Below are 23,532 nucleotides of genomic sequence, written 5' to 3'. Positions count from 1 at the left end.
TTGTGGTTGTTGTTCAGTCACTAAGTCGTGTCCAGCTCTTCAAAACCCCCATGGACTGCAGCATGCCAGGCCTCACTGTCCCTCACTATTTCCTGGAGCTTGCCCAAGTTCATGTCTGTTGAGTTGGTGGTGCTATCCAACCATCTCGTCCTCTGCTGCCCTCTTCTATTGCCTTCAATCTTTCCCAGCATCAGAGTCTTTTACAGTGAGTTGGCTCTTCACGTCAGGTTGCCAAAGTATTGGAGCTTCAGCTTTAGCATCATATTCATAGCTGACTTTTACTAAACACCTCTATTGTAGGATTTATTCTACATTTTAGTTCTATATGCATTAACTCTTAAACTCCAGAACATAAGTAGTTATTTATAGATGGCATCACCATTTCCAAGTTCTATGACTTTAACAAAGTATTTAACTCTTTAACCCTAGGTTCTTTACCTGTGTCTCTCTTCATGATATGCATGTTATCCTTTAGTAAATGGTTAATAAAATGTAGCCATTATAATTTCCATCATGTTTTGTAAATATCCATAGACTTAACATTTCTTAAGGTGCAGAGATACATTGTTTCCTGGATAAAAGCATAAGTATGAATTAGTCACAATTGTCATTGCATAAGAAGTATGGATTACAGAACAGATTATGTCCTAAAGTTTTTACAGAAGATGCAGAAACATCACTCAAGTGGCTGTGCCTTAAATAAGACTCTAAATAGGCTGAAAGAATATCCTTGGATAGCCTATGAAATTATTTAGTGGTTCAGTAGTTTTCAGTTTCTGTTTTGGGTTTTTTCCTGAGAAGAAATATAGAATGAAATTTTGTAAATATGCTCAAGAGAATTATTGCTCAACAAGAAATGCCCAGTTTGAAATGAGGTAGGCCATAGTTTATACACAAACTAAGTATGTATGGATTCGGTTTAAATTAGATATACAAGCTGCCTAAAAATAGTATTTAGTATTTGTTTTTATACTAACTTCAATCCTTTGGTTGGGGATTGGCAGAGTCCTTTGTCAGGTATAATTAAAAGAAAAGTGCTCTGGTCCTGTCCAGCCATGTTTTCTGTCGTCATTTTAAATCCAGCACCTTTTACATTCTGGTCTGCTCTGTCATGGTGTTCATCACAGGTTTTTAACCACGAATGTAGAGGACTATCTTTACGGTCTCCTGGCCACCTTATTTACTCTTAGGGCTTCAGTGAGAATCTATATGTGAAAACTTCCAAACCTGTATTTTTAACCTGGGATATTTTCTTGAAATCATACTTAACTATTTACCTTTTTACTTTACATCTCCATTTTGTTCTACAGAACCTCAAATTCCACATTTCTGAGACTAATCTCATCTGTCTGTCCCAAATATTCTCTCCCTTCTGTATTTGGCCTCATAGTGAGTAGTAACAACCGATGGCCCATATGCACATGATGGCCATTCCTTTACTTCCCCCAACCCCTTATTATTTGATGAGATATATTGCCAAGTGAAATTGATTCTGAATCTATGTTTTTCTGTCAGAGCTGAGGCTTTCCCTGATTTTTCATTTGTGCCATCTATGAAGATAGCATTTAACTCTCTCTCAACTCAGACTCCACCAAGCCAGACTCTCTTTTCCCCATTTGTTTTTTATACAATGTGTTGATGACTAATCTTTCAAGAACTGGAGTTTTCAACCAGCCTCAGATGTGGTCCCTTGCACAGGGCAGTATTTTATATCAGAATGGGGTTTCCAGGAAAAGGCTGGGGTAGTGGGGAATATTTCATGTGTATCAAAGGTGAAAAAGAGATTGAACATAGAAGAAAACATTGTCAGCCATCATATTCTTGATTTCATGGTTTCTTTCCCCAGTGAGAAGTGTTTCTGGAAGCTCAGAAGAGAAATAATTAATATGAAAAAGATTTGCAGTTATTTGTGCATTTTCAATAGCATAATGTTTTGCTTTTTCTTGAAGATTTGGCATGAATTGCAATATTTTTCCAGCTTTGGGTGTTATGTTTGAACTGGATTCAGAAGCACATTTTGAGTTGGTGACAGAAGCAGCACTGGGTTGACCTAGGATTTAGAAGCATGTTTTGTGTTTTGGTTGGCTACAGAGGAAGTAGTGTGTTGATGTCAACTGCAGAAGTGAGTTCCCTAGTGTTAGTTCTCCTGGTTGCTGACGTTCAAAACATGAGCTGTCAGTGACTGGTTGGCTTTTAGGGGCATGTTCACTGAAGTAAGTTGTCACTAATCAGTTAGGTTTAAAAATTTGTTCTGGTTTTACTTGTTTCCATGATTATATGATTGTCATTTATTAATTAGAGAGGTTTAAAATAACCACTTCTGTGGTTATCTTTTACCATGGATGTAAGATGATAGTTTTTCTAGAAGTGTGGAGACTTTTTTATTGTCACCTATCAAAGCATATTGTCATATCCTATGTTTAATTGCTTATTCAATTGACTGTCTTTTCTAAGACTCTAAATTATGGAACTGTTTGTCCCTTATTAGTTTATCTTGGCATCCAGCACAATGCCTGGCATACCATAGTTGTTTAATAATTATTTGTTGAATGAATAAATGAAAATGCATATTTTCTCAAATGTGGTGCTATTTAATATTTTGGGCCAAACAATTCTTTGTTTGGGGAGCAGTCTTTTGCATTGTGGAATGTTTGGCTTGTTGCCTAGATGTCAGACTGGAGTAGGAAGTGGCAACCCAATCCAGCATTCTTGCCTGGGAAATTCCATGGACAGAGAAGCCTGGTGAGCTACAGACCATGGGGGTCACAAAAAGTCGGATATGACTGAGTGCCCATTCACTACATTGCACTGCACTAGATGCCAGAGGAATTTCCTCTGTTGTGACAACCAAAGTTACCTCCAGCCGTTGGTTAAGTTCCCCTAAAGGTGCAAAATCACCAGGCTATGTGATAAAATTCTTGTATTTGAAGAGATTGAAATACAGAATTAGAGGTAATTCATGTTCTATTTACACTCTGATTCACTTTACTATAAGAGCATCAACTGTGTTGGGAGAAAGATCCAAAGTTAAGTAAAATGAAAGTGAGAATAAATTTGAAATGGGGCATAGGATCCCATTGAGCAAAGTTTGCCATGTTGATTTTCACAGCAGAAACAAGCCCCTTTGCTAAATATTTTCACAAAGGAAATGTACTTTTTGAGTTCCTATACCTAATATGCTATGGTCTGCTGTGCTTTAAAAACATATCTCATTTTTCATGCTTTCCTCATGCATGAATATTTAGGTAATTATCATTAGCCCCTGGAGAAGGAAATGGCAACCCACTCCAGTGTTCTTGCCTGGAGAATCCCAGGGACAGAGGAGCCTTGTAGGCTGCCGTCTAGGGGGTCGCACAGAGTTGGACATGACTGAAGCGACTTAGCAGCAGCAGCAGCATTAGCCCCATTTTATACAGATGAGAAAACTGAGGCTCAGTTGTTAAAGGACTTGCCCAAGATCAAACAACCAGTTAAATGACTGGACTGTGTCTCTAATCCAGCTTTATCTGTCCACCAAACCTTTTCTGCTTCTCATCTGCAGGAAATGGCAGGGAAGCAGGAGCATCGTTTCTCCTAGGAAACAATGGGTCAGATCAAAGTCCGAGTCTCCCAGCATGTGTTCCAGGTGAGCTTCATCTCTGGGAGGGTTCTACATTCTATTCCTAAGAGGCAAACATCTTGTTGAATGGAATCAGGTCCCAGCTACAATCTCTCTCACACAAACCTTGAGCAAAGGAATGAACACCCTGTCTCCCAACTTGCCACCACTCTAAATGGAAGTATTGCATTACTAGAGAACAGATACCAGAAGAAATTTGGATAGCAAATCATTCAGCCTATTGACATTAAATAAAAGTTTTTACTTATTTAATTGATTCTTTGTAGTTAAGAAATACCTAAAATAACTGGTCGTCTGGCAAGCAAAATTGTGTGCTGTAACATAATACAGATTTTAAAATTTCTATCAATTGTTATTGAAATGATGTACACCGAGGAGATAACATTTTTTGTTAACAAATTTATCCATGGGTTTGTGCCTTTTTTTCCCCTCTTGAGGATTGTTGTGAGAAGTTGAAAAGAGAAATGTTTAAAACAAAGAAATTCTTTCATTATTTGTGTATTTTCCAAAGATAGAATATTTTTATTTTGCTTGAAGATCTGTCATGAATCCCAATAACTTCCCTGAGCTTTGGAGTTCTGTTTTGTTTTCAGTATAATTGACAATTTTAGAAAAATTTTGCACAACTTCCTGCTTTGGTAGCCATTGCTCCTATGTGAGATTCAATTAGAAATTAAACTAAAGGGAAACAAGTGCAGTATTTTATTAATAATAGGTATTCTGATATACAGCATAAGGAATATAGTCAATAGTACTTTAATAATTTTATATGATGGCTGTTGGTTATTAGACTTATTATGGTGATTGTTTTGTTATATATTTAAATGTCAAATCACCATGTTGTACACCTGAAACTAACATACTACTGTACATCAGCTTAATTTAGGCTTAAGACTAAGATTGTACATTAGCTTAGTGCTGCTAGAAAAGGTGGCTCTTCTATTCTTTTGTAAGTTTTGGTCCTTCTGAGAAAGTTTTCTTAAACATCAGGAGAAGCTAAAGTTTAATTTCTTCAAGCCTATGTTTGTCTTCTAATTGAGGACCTACAGAATATTATTTGGGGTAATTTTTGGATTTATGAAAAATGAGTTGGCTAACCTTCTGAGCTTAAGCCATGAAGATAAGTAATATGACTTACCGACTGAACAACAGCAACATATATGACTTCTTGCCAATTTTTACTTTGTATTTTAAAGGATTAAAAGTACATCATTATATGTGAATCTCAGAATAATGTGTGGTGTAGCTTGTCATTTGCTTTTTATATTGCGTTAAATTTTCTCTCAATGCTCCCTCGGTTTTTTAAATCAAGTTTTATAATATGAGCATTCAATTTTTTTTTCCTGGAAAAGGTCTTTTTATACTAAAATAAGAAAACTAAGCAATAGAAAGGAATTAACTTCCTGTTAACTAGCCTATTTTAACAACTGTGAGAGGGTAACTGATAGTAATGCAAATAATTCTTCCTCATAGCAATGCAAATGAGCTTGGTCTGATAGAAATGCAGCTGATTTCTGCCCTATAGAAAATGCTGATCATTTCATTTTATGGTCCTATAGGGTAATAATAATCAGTTCAGTTCAGTCACGTCCGACTCTTTGCAGCCCATGGACTGCAGCACACCAGGCCTCCCTGTCCAACACCAACTCCTGGAGCTTGCTCAGACTCATGACATTGAGTCACTGATGCCGTCCAACCATCTCATCCTCTGTCGTCCCCTTCTCCTCTCACCTTCAAACTTTCCCAGCATCAGGATCTTTTCAAATGAATCAGCTCTGCACATCAGGTGGCCAAAGTACTGGAGTTTCAGCTTCAACATCAGTCCTTCCAATGAACACTCAGGACTGATCTCCTTTAGGACGGACTGGTTGGATCTCCTTGCAGTCCAAGGGACTGTCAAGAGTCTTCTCCAGCAACACAGTTCAAAAGCATTAATTCTTAGTGCTCAGCTCTCTTTTGTAGTCCAACTCTCACATCCATACATGACTACTGGAAAAACCATAGCTTTGACTAGACGGACCTTTGTTGACAAGATAATGTTTCTGCTTTTTAATATGCTGTCTAGGTTGGTCATAACTTTTCTTCCAAGGGGTAAGCGTCTATTCATTTCATGGCTGCAGTCACCATCTGCAGTGATTTTGGAGCCCAAAAAAATAAACTCAGCCACTGTTTCTACTGTTTCTCCATCTATTTGCCATGAAGTGATGAGACTGGATGCCATGATCTTTGTTTTCTGAATGTTGAGCTTTAAGCCAACTTTTTCATTTCCTCTTTCACTTTCATCAAGAGGCTCTTTAGTTCTTCTTCACTTTCTGCCATAAGGGTGGTGTCATCCGCATATCTGAGGTTATTGATATTTCTCCTGGCAATCTTGATTCCAGCTTGTGTTTCTTCCAGCCCAGCGTTTCTCATGATGTACTCTGCATATAAGTTAAATAAGCAGGGTGACAATATACAGCCTTGACGTACTCCTTTTCCTATTTGGAACCAGTCTGTTGTTCCATGTCCAGTTCTAACTGTTGCTTCCTGACCTGCATGCAGATTTCTCAAGAGACAGGTCAGGTGGTCTGGTATTCCCATCTCTTTCAGAATTTTCCCCAGTTTGTTGTGATCCACACAGTCAAAGGCTTTGGCATAGTCAATAAAGCAGAAATAGATGTTTTTCTGGAATTCTCTTGCTTTTTCAATGATCCATCAGATGTTGGCAATTTGATCTCTGGTTCCTCTGCCTTTTCTAAAACCAGCTTGAACATCTGGAATTTCACAGTTTGCGTATTGTTGAAGCCTGGCTTGGAGAATTTTGAGCATTACTTTGCTAGCATGTAAGATGAGTGCAATTGTGCGGTAGTTTGAGCATTCTTTGGCATAATCATGATAATAATCAAGCTCGTGTCTACTAGCAAATTCAATTCAGCATACCTGACTGCTTATTTATTCTTCTTCAAATTGTGCCCTGAACAGATCTTTAACTCTTACCAGTTTCCTTTGTAATAAATAATTCAAACAAAACTTTGGCACATGTTAATTTTGGATTTGCATGAGACTCATGATATTATCTTTTAAGGATTTATATTTCAGCAGCCTGTGTGGTCTTGGGGATATGACTCAATCTTTGCTGCATCCCGTGTTGAGGTCCAGAGATTTTCTAGCTGGTCCTCTGTCCTTCTGTCATAGGCAAGGCATGGTCTTGGCTCTCAGGTTGAGGTAAGGGAGGAACACTCAGTCTTTTCTCCTGCTTTTGTCCCTCTCCTCTCTTGCTGACCCTGCTTATCCTCCTAGACTTACTCAGATTGACCATTTTTTTCTCAGTTTGACAGTTCAAGCTTAAGTCTCTACTTTGGAGTTTCCCACCCTTCACCATGAAAACTGGCTACCTCACCTCCTTCTGTAAGTCCTCGGTTACTTCTTTCCCTCTTAGGTACACAAGAACTTTAAAAAATCTCCTCTATGTTTGTAGGGAGTTGAGTATGGTGGGCCTTCTCAGGTTCTCTTTGCTTAAACATACTTCATTTCATATATATGCTATTGCTTCCACCCTGGGTATGTCTAGTGTCTAGTGTCTAATGTCTAATGTCTAGTGTCTACTCTATAAATACTTTTTCCTCCAGATTTCCAAGCTGGAAATGAGATAACAACTCTCATCTACTTTGTATTTCCAGATATACTTAGGATTTTCCATTTCCTCCTCCCTGTGGTTTCAAATTTAAAATGTGTTGGGCAATTTCAAAGGAGTAGTTTTAGCCCTTCATCTTGTGCATATAGTACTAAGCAAAACATTAAAGGCTTTTAGAAAATTTACTTAATTAGAAATAAAAGGTTTTTAGAAGATTTAATTAAAAGCAACCCAACATTAAGAAAAAAAAAACCACCCTTATTTATTCCACTTTTCCCCTGACACTTGAAGTTCACTGAAGCATTTAAGTAAACATCCAATATTAAGAGAGTTCTTTATTTGGGAGTGTTTGAATAAATCTGAAGTAAAGTGAAATGAAAGTTACTCAGTCATGTCCAACTCTTTGTGACCCCATGGACTATACAGTCCATGGAATTCTCAAGGCCAGAATACTGGAGTGGGAAGCCTTTCCCTTCTCCAGGGGATCTTCCCAACCCAGAGATCGAACCCCGGTCTCCCACATTGCAGAGAGTTTCTTTACCAGCTGAGCCGCAAGGAAAACCCAAGAATACTGGAGTGGGTAGCCTATGCCTTCTCCAGGGGATCTTCCCGACCCAGGAATCGAACCAGGATCTCCTGCATTGCAGTCAGATTCTTTACCAAGTGAGCTATCAGGGAAGCCCATAAAGTAAATCTGAAGCATAGAATAAACAAGAGTAAAGGTATACTTACTTATCTTTTGCTAATCATTTTGTTTTCCTTTTCTCCTCTTTCTTCTACTTCACCCCAGCTACCCCCACTTCCCTACACCCCATAGCTACCATTCTGAAGCGAACATTCTGATGAAAGACTCTGTCTTAACAAAATGTATTTTTAGTTTTTTTTGTAAAGCAGGGGAATGCCTTCAGAGGCCAGACATGTAACCTTTATTCAAGGTACAGAACAGTAGAAAGTGAGGGAAATTGTATTTAGATAAGTATGTGTCTTCCTTAACATCATTCAGATTTAAATTAAAAAACCATGCTGTTATAATCATATGAAACAAGTGTATAAGGGCATCAATTTCACCCCACTATAATATGCATTCAAAATAGAAGATTCTAAATCTTCTGAATTTTCCCATTGCCAGAATAACTCTTACTTCTTTCATATCCCTCTCTCCTGGTGCTTCCAGTGCTATTTCTTAAGATTCAACTGTACGCTTATTGGTTGTAACAGTCCCTTGTGAATAGTTTGGCTTGAGTCCTGCTGTCTAGATCCTTGCAATAGAGAATTAATTTGTATAATATAAAATATCTTAGATCATGTCTCTCTATATTCTGTCTGGTATTAATGAAACTTGGAAAGTCTCATTTCTTATTGTGCTATCATTATTAAACATTGTTTTCTCTCTCCTCTTAGTTTTTTAAATCTCTAGTCAGCATTGTCTTTTAATGTCAGTCCTTTCTTCATAGTAACAGTTGGTGAATGCTCAGCTAATCTGTAATGATTATTTGGTAGGTGAATTGATTGGCTGCTGCAAGATTTAAACAAAGGGTTAGCTTGACTGAATGTCCCCATCAAGTGCTGCTTATTTCTGTTCCCTTGTCTTCAAAGCTTATGGGTTTTCTTAGAGTAATGCCCCAACCTGGGAAAGAATTTGAAGTGGTCGTTATAAAAGAAGGGGAAAATTTTATTTTGAATTACCTATTGAAGCTTTCTTTTTAAAGCTTTTCCTCTTGGAATTTTCCCACGTGGAAGAATCATTTCATTTACTGTGTTGCTTCTTGACTGATTGGTTGACTTCAATTCTAGATGCTTCCTCGGCATCAACAGATGTTAGTAGAAAATTTTCTTTTTTAAGAAATGGAGTTTTAGCTACATCTGAGTAGCCTTCTTGTTTTAGAACTATGAGATATCTAAAAGTTTTGAACTGTTTCATAACTTCTCTCTTGGCATCAGGAATCAGTTAGCTAATTGTACCTTTTATTCAAAGAGATCTTATTTGAATCCTCTTTCTGGCTAAATGGTTCCTCAATAAGACCTTAAACTCTTTGTAAAATAAGGATGCTAATACCAGACACATAATAATTTTGTAAAGACTGAGCATTATATCAGGCACAGGAAAGTGTTTTTAGTAGAAGAATGTCCTTCCAATTTCCTCCAATAAATTGGGGTCATTGCTCTTTCCAACACCACATTCGGTGCATGCATCAGTCAATATGAGTCAGGTTATGTCAAAGGAACAAACAACCTCCAAATCTTAGGATCTTAAAGCAATCAACATTTATTGCTTAATCATGCTACTGTCCATCGTGGAGAGCTGGGGCTGTACTCCATGTGCTCCTTGTTCAGGGATCCAGCTGATGAGGGCGCTGTTCTTTGCAATGTCACTGTGGCTGCAGCAGAGAGAAGGGAAAATGCAGAATCACACTCAAGGTTTTAAATAATTTTGCCCAGAAGTGATACATATCACGTTCACTGATGCTTTATCAACTGTAGCCATATGGTTGGCCATGCCTAACCTAAGAGGGCTGGGAAGTGAAAGATTTCTGTGTGCCCAGAGAAAGGAAGTGTGTGTTAGTTGCTTCAGGCAGGCTCCTCTGTCCATGGGGATTATCCTGGCAAGAATACTGGAGTGGGTTTCTGTGGCCTTCTCTAGGGGAACTTCCCCACCCGGCGATCGATCCCGGGTCTCCCACCTTGCAGGCAGATTCTTTACCAGCTGAGCCACTAGGGAAGGGAAGAGAGCCGCATACATTGTGAATCAGCATTAATGTCTATTATCAGTGAAAGTAAAAGTGAAAGTCACTCAGTTGTGTCCTTTGCGACCCCATGGACTATACAGTCCATGGAATTCTCCAGGCCAGAATACTGGAGTGGGTAGCTGTTCCCTTCTCCAGGGGATCTTCCCAACCCAGGTTGAACCCAGGTCTCCTGCATTTCAGGCGAATTCTTTACCAGCTGAACCACCAGGGAAGCCTATCTGTTATCAAATATCTCCTTTTTCTTCTTTCTGAGCTCAAAAAGAAGATCTCCCCTTACTGGCATTCTTATACTCTGGATGCTACAAATGGATGTTTTGGTTTGTAAATGACATACAGTGAAGCCAGGGTGCATGACTCTGTTTTTTATATTCTTTCCTGAAATTACTTGAGAGGGTGCAAGGTGGATGGTTGGCACTTGTCTGTGTAGATAGTCTCCTAGGTATTTGGATTGGCTACTCATAACAAGTGCTTCTTTCAGAGGAAAAGAGGGGGCTGGAGAGTAAGAAAATCAAAATACTGTCATTTAAAATCTATTTTTTCTTAATCACAAAAATAATACATTGAAGAGACAAAGGCAAATACCTCAATTTATGTAAACTAGCACCGTAAATGGCTCATTCAATGTGTGGAATTCTTTTCAAAGCTCAGTGTATCAGTCAAAATTAAATAGAAATTCTCATGTTTCCTCTGTAACTTAAAGAATAATTAAAGGGTCTAATTCAAACTTTGTAGGAACATTCCCATTCTCCCAAATTATCTCATACTCAGATACACTTGAAATTTTCATTCAACAAACCTCAAATTTTGCACATGAAAACCTTCTCTCTCTTTTCTCTACCCTAATATCATTATGTTCATCATCTTTACCTTTATGGAATCTTATTCTTTTACATTTCCTTTCTGTTTTGCCCCTTATTCAAATTTTCCACAGCACAGAAAACTCCTGTAACTAACCAAAGTATAGGCTATGTCCTGTGTTAACACAAAACCCCCCAATATCTCAGTGGCTTCATACAAGAACTTATTTCTTGCTCATGAAAAGTTCAATGCAAATTGGGTAGCTCTACTCCAAGTAGTGATACAGAGGCTTCTTTTTTCAAGGGGTTCCTTGATATCTTCTATTTCTAGACTAAGTCTCAAGTGGGTAGGAGGTTGGGAAGGCAGGATAATAAGCTAAGGATTTCGAGAGAAATTGTAGGGGACTGACCTGGAAGTGACATACATGACTTCTGACCACATTCTAGAAATAATCTAATGTCACTTTAAGGGAGTTCTAACACCCCTGTCGGAGAAGGCAATGGCACCCCACTCCAGTACTCTTGCCTGGAAAATCCCATGGACGGAGGAGCCTGGCAGGCTTCAGTCCATGTGGTCGCTAAGAGTCGGACACGACTAGGCGACTTCACTTTCAATTTTCATTTTGGTGCATTGGTGAAGGAAATGGCAACCCACTCCAGTGTTCTTTCCTGGAGAATCCCAGGGACGGGGGAGCCTGGTGGGCTGCCGTCTATGGGGTCGCACAGTGTCGGACACGACTGAAGTGACTTAGCAGCAGCAACACCCCTGTAAGACATTAGAAGGGAGACTGTAAGGGAGGCTGGAAAATGGGGCTCTCCTTTGTGATAAGGAAGGGAAACAAGATGGGAAGGACATAACCAGTTTAGCTCATAGCCAGAGAGCAAAAGTCTTTCCCTATTTCTTCTCAAAGTAATTACCAACAATTAATATGACCTCCAAGTTCCCTTTCACTTGTTATATTTTATATTATGACATTTCATTTTTTCTTGGAGTCTTATAAAAGAAATCATCAAGAAGGTTCTGCGTTTTAGGCAAGTGTAAACAGTGTTTAAACAAAGTTTAAATCTCATTAGACAAATATTAATTCAGTTATGAAGTTTGGGAGGGAGTTCTAATTATATTAAGTATTTGTCTACCAAGAGCTGAAACTCAGAGCTAACTTGCTTTAGCAAAAAATAAGTACTGCAGAGGAACAAGGCTGCATGTAAGGCTGAATCCAAGGGGTATACACTGTCATCAGACCTCCCTCTTGATTTTTTTAGGTTTTTAAGTCAAGATGTTTCTTAGCAGCCTAAGATTCATTAGTGTAACCCCAGTGAAAAGAGTATATTTCTCAGTAGACCTAATAGAAGTTTCCTAGGGAGAATTCTGTTCAGGATGGACCATATGCCCATCCTTAGGCTAATGAGAATAGGATTGTGTGATTGCCTTGGCCTGGTTACATCTGTAAGTGGGTGGAACAGCCTTACGTGAGTCACATGAAATGGATGCCTACTAAAAAATAATGTTGCTATTTTCAGAAAAGAGTGAGATGATACCAAGCTAGCAAGCACAACATATTAAAATACCTGTTGATCTCAAATTTACAATGGATGGCTGAATTCTATCCAGGTCTTTCTTTGCATAAATGAGGAGGGGAAAAGGATACTGATTTCACTTTTTTGTTTCAAAATCGTTTACAGCAAAATTTTTTTTTGTCTGTGTCATGTGGCTTGTGGGATCATGCTAGCTAACTAAATTGAATGAAAGAAATTCCTATATTATGAAGATTTTGTCTTAGTGATAGCTCATAGCTGTCTTTGGAAAGAAGTATCTAGCACCTGTACTGAATGTTGAATGTTCCTTCATTGAATCTTTTATTTAAAGTTGGAAAGTGAGAATCTCACCATTGGTCATCAGTGGTGATGACCTGTTCACATGTAGCATGCATATGTTCAAATTTGGCCAAAAGAGTAAAACCAGATAGCAGCCAAGGTAACTTCAATAATGGTTTATCCAGAATAGTTTACTGATACTTACACAGCATTCAAAACGCTGTGTAGGGAGCTGGGGGATATAGTAGTTCCTGCCATCAGGAAGCTTATGTTCCTACCAGGGAGACAGATGTCAAGAAGGGATGAGAGAACAGGTAGTGGAAATTCTTGAGAAAGGAAAGAGGAAGGATTATTTGTGAGAGCAAAAAGAAAACCAGTATGACTGTAGCACCTAATCAGGATGAGACTGGAGTACAGTGGGGGAAAAGCGATGTAGAGACATGGTCTTGAGGATGAGTTTGGGAGCACTGGCATGATGAAATCTACATCTCTGCTGCCTGTGATGAGGATTCTTCCGGCCACCCAAGCCAGAATCTAGCCCCAGGTTTACAGGATGGAGGGCAGCAGAGCCTAGGGACAGGGTCAGAGAAGTATCTGGATGAGGCACTTTGTTTACAAATGAGGGAGCTCAGGACTAGCCAGCTATATGTCTTCTTTGAGCCTCACAAATTATAAGAGACCAAATCAGGGCAAAAACGGAAGACCAATATGGCATTGTGCCCACTGTGTCTGCTGTTGCTCTCTCATCCCTTCCCACCCTACCAGATCCTTCTCTTCCGTAGACCTGACATGATGGCACCTGCCCTGGATTCTAGATACACACGGCCAACCCAACTTACTCTCCTCCTTCCGTGTCACTTGTCAAGCTCTTGGTAACTTTTTATATCTACAGTTAATTTAGGAGAAGTACTCCAGCAAGTAACTCTATCAAGCCATGTTTGTGGGCATAAAGCTGCTATGTAAAGACAAGGAAAATAGTTTTTCCATGTGAAAAGGAGGTGTTTTCCCTGCTGCACTGAGATGCTTTTTATTGCTTTATTAGGTGACACATAGCTGTGAGTGACCAGTGATAAGAAAAAAAAGATATGTATGAATTTTTCAGAAAGAAGATTGTAATAATGGTCCCTTCTTTTTTTCTAACTAAGATGCAGAATAAAACATAATGAAGCAAAAATCATGGAGAGATTGCATTCCTATACTCCAATAATGAGAAAACAGAAAGAGAAATTAAGGAAACAATACCATTCACCATTGCATCAAAAAGAATAAAATACTTAGGAATATATCTACCTAAAGAAACAAAAGACTTATATATAGAAAACTATAAAACACTGATGAAAGAAATCAAAGAGGACACAAACAGATGGAGAAATATACCGTGTTCATGGATTGGAAGAATTAATATAGTGAAAATGAGTATACTACCCAAAGCAATCTATAGATTCAATGCAATCCCTGTCAAGCTACCAATGGTATTTTTCACAGAACTAGAACAAATCATCTCACAATTTGTATGGAAATATAAGAAACCTCGAATAGCCAAAGCAATCTTGAGGAAGAAGAATGGAACTGGAGGAATCAACCTGCCTGACTTCAGGCTCTACTACAAAGCCACAGTCATCAAGACAGTATGGTACTGGCACAAAGATAGAAATATAGATCAATGGAACAAAATAGAAAGCCCAGAGATAAACCCACGCACCTATGGACACCTTATCTTCGACAAAGGAGGCAAGAATATTCAATGGAGAAAAGACAATCTCTTTAACAAGTGGTGCTGGGAAAACTGGTCAACCACTTGTAAAAGAATGAAACTAGAACATTTCCTAACACCGTACACAAAAATAAACTCAAAATGGATTAAAGATCTAAATGTAAGACCAGAAACAATAAAACTCCTAGAGGAAAACATAGGCAAAACACTCTCCGACATAAATCACAGCAGGATCCTCCATGACCCACCTCCTAGAATATTGGAAATAAAAGCAAAAATAAACAAATGGGACCTAATTAAAATTAAAAGCTTTTGCACAACAAAGGAAACTATAAACAAGGTGAAAAGACAGCCTTCAGAATGGGAGAAAATAATAGCAAATGAAGCAACAGACAAACAATTAATATCAAAAATATACAAGCAACTTCTGCAGCTGAATTCCCGAAAAATAAACGACCCGATCAAAAAATGGGCCAAAGAACTAAACAGACATTTCTCCAAAGAAGACATACAGATGGCTAACAAACACATGAAAAGATGCTCAACATCACTCATTATTAGAGAAATGCAAATCAAAACCACAATGAGGTATCATTTCACACCAGTCAGAATGGCTGCTATCCAAAAGTCTACAAGCAATAAATGCTGGAGAGGGTGTGGAGAAAAGGGAACCCTCTTACACTGTTGGTGGGAATGCAAACTAGTACAGCCACTATGGAGAACAGTGTGGAGATTCCTTAAAAAACTGGGAATAGAACTGCCATATGACCCAGCAATCCCACTGCTGGGCATATACACCGAGGAAACCAGAATTGAAAGAGACGCGTGTACCCCAATGTTCATCGCAGCACTGTTTACAATAGCCAGGACATGGAAGCAACCTAGATGTCCATCAGCAGACGAATGGATAAGGAAGCTGTGGTACATATACACAATGGAATATTACTCAGCCATTAAAAAAAATACATTTGAATCGGTTCTACTGAGATGGATGAAACTGGAGCCCATTATACAGAGTGAAGTGAGCCAGAAAGAAAAACAACAATACAGTATACTAATGCATATATATGGAATTTGAAAGATGGTAACGATAACCCTATATGCGAGACAGAATAAGAGACACAGATGCATGGAACAATTTTATGGACTCTGAGGGAGAAGGTGAGGGTGGGACGTTCTGGGAGAATAGCATTGAAACATGTATATTATCATATGTGAAACAGAACACCATTCCATGTTCGATGCATGAGACAAGGGCTCAGGGCCGGGGCAATGGGATGACCCAGAAGGATGGGATGGGGAGGGAGGTGGGTGGGAGGTCCAGGAGGGGGAACACATGTAAACCCATGGCTGATTCATGTCAATGTATGGCAAAAACTATTGCAATGTTGTGAAGTGATTGGCCCCCAACTAAAATAAATAAATTTATAAAAAAAAATAAAAAAAAAAAAAAAAAAAAAGAAAATCAAGGAATTTTAAACTGAGACACATGCTTGAAATATTCACATATTATCATTAGCTCATATTACTAATGAGATAAATAAATATCATTCTGAAAAGAAAAGGTTATTTGTAGCAATAGGAAAATGTGTCATGCCACTTCTCATTATGTACCCATGATAGGGCTGAACTGTTAAGTTTGTTTAACTTCTCAAATTCCATGTCAAGAAATATATGTCCTTACTCCTCTCACAAAATACACAAATTCTGCCCATAGCCCAAGTTTTAGCTTAAAGGCTATTTGCATCAGAGACATTACTTGGTAGCTACTGCATCCTGGGTGTATAGGACACTTATCTTGCCATTTCTTACTCTTTATTTCATTACCTATTAACTTTCCCATCTATTAAGAAGAGTAATGTCCCAATTTTGGTGTGAATAAAATCACCTTGGCAGCTGGTGTATTCTTGTTCTGTAGGCCTAGCAAATTTTAATTTAGCAAATCTAAGGTATTAAGCAGAAGTTGCTACATCTAAGAAGACCATGTGACCATTATATCAAGTTTAGCTACACTTGATTTCATACAAATATTATGTTTCCCATTTTAAACACACTTTGAGGGATTTATTTTCCAGCCCCAGGCCAAAGATCTCATGTCTTTCCTTGAATTTTTTCTTTTCAACATCTGGCACTATTGCCTGGCAATCTTGGAAGCACTCCAAAAATGGTAGTCTATAGTTATTTTATTTCAATCATCATTTATACACTATGAAAACTCTTCGCTATGTATATCATAAGCATTCTGTTTCATGACCATAATCATCTCATTGAATTAAATTTAATTTTGTAATTATGTGGATTGAAATCTTATAATAAGTCTTAAGTCTTTATTCCCACATTTATGTGTTCTTGACTTTCATTTGTATATTGTTTAATAGGATTATGTTTTCAAGTCAATGTTTTGGTAAAACTACTTGTAAAATAAAACTCTTGAGACCTGAAGAAAAAAAGAAAAAAAAAAAAAATCATGGAGAGATAATGTAAAATGAAAAGGGAGAGTTAACTCTGGTAGAATTTCGTTATGAAAGGAAGATTAAATTACAGAGCATAGCTTTGAAATGAATTGTAGATTTTCATTTCAGTGTAGGAGCCGTTATGGAAGAATTAATATACTTCTTTTTTTGAGATCTTTTTTTTGTTCAGTTTTATGGAGATAAAATTGACGTAAAGCATTGTATAAACTTAAAATTTACAGTATAAGGATTTGACATACATAAATCATGAAATGATTACTACAATATTATTTACTCCTTTTAAAGCTTAATTTTTATAGGCAGTACTTATCTATAACAGTTCTGTACTTTCTCATTGCCAGATAATCATTCCAGACATCAGAGTTTGTTTTTTTTCCCCAGAGTTTCTAAGTAAATTGAATTCATTGATTGAAGAAACATACAATAACTAATTTGATTCTATTGACAAGTAGAGGCAATTTTCCATTAGAATTAAATTCCTAATAAAGAGATGAAAATTATGTATCTCACTAGTTAAATTAAAAAACTGTTCCAATATCCTGGCAAGTCTATTTAAAGGCTTGTTTCTGTTTGTTGTACGTGGCAGTCACAATAATGCTATACAATAGCGTTTGTCTCCAAGTGTACTGGGAGGAAGCTTTGGGGAATGAGCGTGGATCACATGAGAAGCTGAATTCTAAGCTCCTGTCCTAGGTCTGACTTGGGGACTGAATGACTTTAGCCAATTACCTTGATCAGGCTGCATCTCAGTTTCCTCTTTTGAAAATCAGGAGTTTCTTTCCTGTCCAAATCAGTGTGATAAATGCCAAATCAGCTGTGTAGTTCAATTCAAGAGAAAATAATATTGAAAATGAAAAGTGCTCTAAGAGAGGTATTTGGTGATGAGAGCAAAGGCAAAGTAGATCTTGAATTTCCTTTGTAAAATTCCATCCATTGACGTGTCCATGGGTGCTAGAATGTTAGGTTAGAATGATGGGCTGGGAATCTAGAGTAGATACATATATATACGTATGTGTGTGTGTGTATATATATTTCTATATATATAGAGAGATGCATGCATGTGTGCTAAGTGGCTTTAGTCATGTCTGACTCTCTGCTACCCTAGAACTGTAGCCTCCCAGGCTCCTCTGTCCATAGAATTCTCCAGGCAAGAATACTGGAGTGAGTTGTCATGCCCTTCTCCAGGGGATCTTCCCGACCTAGGGATCAAACCTGCATCTCTTACATCTCCTGTCGTGGCAGGTGGGTTCTACATATATGTTTATCAGGAAGAGTTTTTGTTGATTTTAATCAATATTAAATCCATGGTGTATTTTGGATGTAGACAAATTTTTAGGCATACAGACAACAAACTTGCTTTATAATTTTTATTAGAAGATCTCAATGTAAAGGAAAGAGCATTCCTTCATTTTCATTCTCTAAAACAGTTTTCCTAAAGTGTATTTCAGAGAACGATAGTTCTTCAAAAAATTCTGCAACATAAAGTACCCATGATCAAATAAGTTAGAGATATTCAGAAACTCTGATGGCGTTTTAAATGCTCTGAGATATCCTGTAATATAGTCTTATAAATGTATAAGAATCAATGTATTCATGAAGGTTTTGTTCTTATATTTTTGTATTGATATAAAAAAAGATATTCATAATTTTGGAATGTGGTGTTCTCGAGTCTCTCAATTTCCCCAACATTCCACCCTCTGACTCTCTTCTCCACTTCAGTCTTTACCTGGAGAAACAAGGAGCTTGGGCAGAGACAAAATAAACTTTTATTAAAGTGCCACCATGATGTGCAAATAAAAAACAGTAGACCAAAAAACTGAGAAAATATACAGACTGATCTTTCTACAAACAGATTCAGTTTTTAATAAATTGGCGTGCTGTCAGAAATAGGGCTTCCCTGGTGGCCCAGCAGTAAAGAATCCACCTGCCAATGTAGGAGGTGTGGTTCGATCCTTGGGTCAGGATGATCCTTTGGAGAAGGGAATGGCAACCCCCTCCAGTATTGCTACCTGGGAAAGAAGTCCCATGGACAGGGGAGCCTGGTGGGCTACAGTACATGTGGTCACAAAGAGTAGGACAAGACTTAGTGACTGAACAACAATCAGAAATACGACCATGAATGCTCCAGCATGACATGGGAGGGAGCCAGCAGTTGTAGCATGCTCCAGAGGCTGAGTCCTGAGGTGATCTGATGGCAGGGGCTGGAAACATGGGCAGCTGAAACCAAGGGTCAGGTAGAGGATAAGTATCAGCAAGGAGACTGGAATTCCTTCACTGTACAGAGAGGACACACCCCAAATTCTACCAGCTTTAAAACATTAGCTGGAGAGCCATCAAGGCCTCCATGGAGAGGTTGGGAGAGATTAATTACACCTCAACCAGAGGCCAGTGGGAACTGGCAGAGAAAGGTCCTTTTTCTTGAAGCCTAACCTTATGAATCCAGACATCATCGTGGGAAGGAGGATGGGGAGAGGATTCTCTGAGAGGGTAGAAAGATCCTTGATAGTGAATTTGAACTTTGATTTAACCAGATATTTACCTAAAAGCTTGTGTTAATCCAGTAAAATCAAAAAGTCTACCAGCACACGTATATTGATATTGGAAGAAACAGTTGGAATTAAAGCTGCTTAATGCCCAGCATGTAATTCCTAAGATAGAGCCTCATATTCTATAAGCCTAAAATATATATTTGCTGACTCTGATAAAAGAGTTCAAAATGAATTTCTAGATATAGAAGGCAACCAGCTACTTTTGATCAGGCTAACTTTTTCCTAGCTACCGAGCCAAGTATTTTGAGAAACTTCAGGGTTGCTTTCTCATGTCACATTCTTTGAAGCAGTGTTAGCCAGTCTAGGTAAATTCTGACAGTAGGTAAAGGACATTTCCTCAGATGGTAGACCAAATGGCCACATGGATTATCTGTAGATGAAAAACAAAAGCCAAACATCCCTATGTAATAATACTTTAAAAACTTTATAGAACTAATAATTTTATAAATATTAACATTAAGGAACCAAAAAGATTAGTATTTTTTTTTTGATTATGGTATAACTGTGTGTTTTTGCTTGCCATAGAGAGTAAATTCATTACCTGCTAATTCAGTTCTGCAGTGTTCTTCCACATCCTGATGGCAGGTTTTTAACTGTTACTCAATTGCTTATTAAGGATGTCCTCTGACATCACTGGGATATTGCACCTTCTAATAAACTTTCCTACCATGTGGTGTTATTACCAAAGTGACTTCGGTAAACAGCTGTCTCTTGAAGTTTGTATTTGTATACTTTTTTCCTAGGTGTCTCAGCCTTTTTTGGTTTCTCTCAAAATCCCAAATCTGTAACATTGCCAACAGTGGTGTGCTGTCTGTAACAGCTGAAGACAATGCAGAATTTCTAAAGCTTCTCTGTGTCCAGAATTCTAAGGGTTAAAATAGGATCATTTCGATTGCCACAAGGCAAGTGACTCTCAACCTCAGCTGCACATTAGAATCACCTGGGAAGCTTTGAAACTGTAGCTGATTATAATGTGTGGCTGGGGTTAAGAACCATAGTTAAAATAAATCTACTCCAAGTAGAAATTTGCAAGACAGGAATCACTGAACTTTAGGGGGGGATAAATCCTTCTCTCTTCCTTCCTCTGTGTACATCTTCCTTGTTCTCTCTCCTCCCTCTGTCCCACCGTGTTTTTGTGGATGGGGATCACCATCCTGAAGCATACCTCTTGTGGCTGTGCCATCTCTGGGGGCAGAGGAGGGAGGGATGGTGAAGAACGAGGGTGGAAAAGTGTTGGGGGTGAGTAGGGCAATATTACAATGGCTGACTAGACTGAAGTCTCCGTCTTTCTACCCAACATCAGAGGATGATTTCAAAGTGAGAGGAAAGGATGTATATCTGAAGAACTAAAAGATAAAGCAGGAAGACAGAAGGTAGTTGTGACCAGTAGGTGGGTCAGGAAGGCGACCTGTGGTGGAGAGGTCACCATGGTCCTGGGATGCACCGAGGAAGCCTTTGAAGTGGTCCTGTTTCAGCAACTGAACCTGGCCCTGGACAGATCATCCCTTGGAGCATTGCAACTTACAGTAGAAAAGCCACAACCACCTGGGGTTGTAGGATGAACATCAAGGGGGTTCCAGAGGCCTGACTAGGGAGCACAAGCTATCCAACCCCTGAATCTCCTGATCTCACCCCTTCCTCTGCTGCCTGCCACACTATGTAAGGGCATTAAAGGTTTGGAAAAGATCACTGAAAATGTTAAAGAATAGGAAGATTCCTTGAGGGGAAAATCATCTGTCCTCCTTGGCCACTTGAAGTCCCCAGAGGTGGATAAGGAGGACCTATGCTTTGCTCCCCAGCCTTCTGCCAGCTTGTGTGGCTGATACCCCCAAGGAAAATGGGTTCTCAGAAATAATAACCAGACATATGAGGAACACAACCACTTTATAAAGGAGAGTAAATTAGTGATTTGTGCTAGATGAGCAGAATTAATGAAACAGACTGAACAAAAATTTAAAATAAACATGATAAATTTCCTCCGAGATAAAAGAGAAATAGAAATGTGAAGTTTTACAGGAAATAATTGGTATGAAATATATTGTAATAGAGAAAAATCAAAAAGATGGGCTAAATATTAAAAAGAATATAATTCAAGTATGTTAATGAGCTGGTCAAAGACTTCTTTCAAAGGGCATCAGAAGGAAAAAAGATGATATTTCCTCAAAGAAAAGTTAACAAACATGGTGATGAAAGAGAAAGTATGAAGATCTATATATTATTATATAGCAAATGAAAAAATGAAGAGCCAAACATTTCCAAGATCAAATAGGATAGAAAAAAGAAATATTTCATAAAAACAGATTACCATGAAATTTGAAAACATCAAAGAAAACATTCTTAAAGCTTCTAGAGAGAAAAGAGCAAAACATTTATAAAGAAAACAGATTAAGATTGATATAAAACTTTGGAAGAGAGACACAGGGAAGAGGAAGATAATGAAGTAATATTTCCTAGGTGCTGATAAAGAAAAACTTTGAACTTAGGATTTTATTATTGGATATAAAATTTGAATTGCTATGAAGATATTTATTCTCAGTTACATAAGCCTCAGAAAATCTTCTGTGCAAATATGAAAATATTTTTGTAGGAAGTATAACAGCTGAGAGAAAAATTAATCCAGGAAGAATCTGGGCAATAAATGGGAAAGGGAAGATGGATAAATAATTTAGTAAAGATTAATAGGAACCACAGAATATATTAATGACCTTGCAGAACTATCAATAAGACATAGAGAATTGGGGTGGGGAGAGTCTTCTTTGAAGGGAAGGTAGAGGCATGAAGTTTAAGAAATTAATCTTCAAACAAGTAGAAGAAAATTTTACCCCTTCAAAGGAAGGTAGAAAAGGAAAAAACATTATAGATATATAGAAAATTAAAAATAATATGGTAGAAGTAACTTCTGGTATAATGGTCATAATGCCAAATACAAATAATGGTTTGAAACAGAGTGTTTCAGATCAGAAAAAAGTATAGGACTAGCAGTTATAATGTATGCTTAAAACACTACCATGTATAGAATAGATAGCTAGTGGGAAGCTACTGTATAGCTCAGGCAGTTCAGGTTGGTGCTCTGTGATGACCTAGTGGGGTGTGATGGCAGGTGGGAGGCTCAAGAGGGAGGAGTTATATGTATACATATGGCTGATTCACAGTGTTGTATGGCCAAAACTAGCACAACATTGTAAAGCAATTATATTAAAAAAAAAAACAACCCTCAAAACACCCCCAGAAGTTTACAGAACATTGGAATAAATAGATTAAAAATGGCATATCACAAAAGTATTAACAGTAATTTTTGTGTTAGAGTAAATTCAGGGATTAAAAAGTCATTGAAAAGAGTCATTAAATAATGATTAAGAGGATAAGGGTACATAAAATCATTACCATACCTTAAAACACATAAGTCATAACTGTTGGGTTGGCCAAAAGTTTCATTTGGGTTTTTCCATAAGATGTTATGGAATAACAACAGCCCGATACTAGGAGAAAGAGATAAATCACTAATTATAGCTAGTATTTCAACAAATACCTCTTAGAATTCGATAAGCAATTAGGTAAGGTATGATTAAAGACAGGAACTATTTTTAATTGAAGTATAGTTGACTTACAATGTGTGTTAGCTTCACTGTACAGCAGAGTGAATATATATATATATATATATACACACACATATATTCTTTTTTGCATTCTCTTCCATTGTGGTTTATGTCAGAATACTGAATATAGTTCCCTTTGCTACACAGTAGAACTTTGTTTATCCATTCTATATGTAATAGGTTTCATCTGCTAACCCCAAACTCCCAGTCCATCCTTCTTACCCCCACCAGCTCCCTTCAAGTCTGTTCTCCATGTTTGTGAAGTCTGCTGCTGTTTTGTAGATAGATTCGTGTCATATTTTAGTTCCCACATGTAAGTGATATCATACAGTATTTGTCTTTCTCTTTCTGACTGACTTCACTCAGTATGACAATATCTAGTTCCATCCATGTTGCTGCAAATGGCATTATTTCATTCTTTTTTTGTGGCTGAGTATTATTCTATTCTATATATATATATATATCACATCTTTATCTATTGATCTGTTGATGGAGATTTAGGTTGTTTCCATGTCTTGGCTATTGTGAATAGTACAATTAACACAGGAATGCATGTATCTTTTTGAATTATAGTTTTTCTGGATATATGCCCAGGAGTGGGATTGATG

At 37.8% G+C, this 23,532-nt stretch overlaps 2 long non-coding RNA genes across 4 annotated transcripts in view; one reads left to right on the top strand and one right to left on the bottom strand.

Annotated features, from left to right (window-relative positions):
• The window catches only part of LOC145545141 (uncharacterized), a 523,562-nt gene that overhangs the window by 240,767 nt on the left and 259,263 nt on the right, over positions 1–23,532 (top strand). Inside the window, exon 6 of one of the 3 annotated variants that reach the window (XR_014081898.1) lies at positions 3,542–3,625. The exons of 1 other annotated variant lie outside the window; for it this stretch is intronic. This is a non-coding gene — a long non-coding RNA (uncharacterized LOC145545141). Of the gene's footprint in view, positions 1–3,541; positions 3,626–17,746; positions 18,022–23,532 lie in introns of those variants that run through there. One more of the 3 variants, XR_014081899.1, reaches the window with a different exon arrangement.
• On the bottom strand, positions 9,483–17,678 carry LOC145545019 (uncharacterized). Its single transcript, XR_014081792.1, has 2 exons — positions 17,509–17,678; positions 9,483–9,610 (listed from the first exon to the last, which is right to left on the bottom strand). It is a non-coding gene; the product is annotated as an uncharacterized LOC145545019 (long non-coding RNA).

The sequence above is a fragment of the Giraffa tippelskirchi genome, chromosome 4 (assembly GCF_054371585.1).
Source record: "Giraffa tippelskirchi isolate mGirTip1 chromosome 4, T2T-mGirTip1v1.2.pri, whole genome shotgun sequence".
NCBI lineage: Eukaryota > Metazoa > Chordata > Mammalia > Artiodactyla > Giraffidae > Giraffa > Giraffa tippelskirchi.
This window is presented reverse-complemented; position numbering and strand designations above follow the sequence as displayed.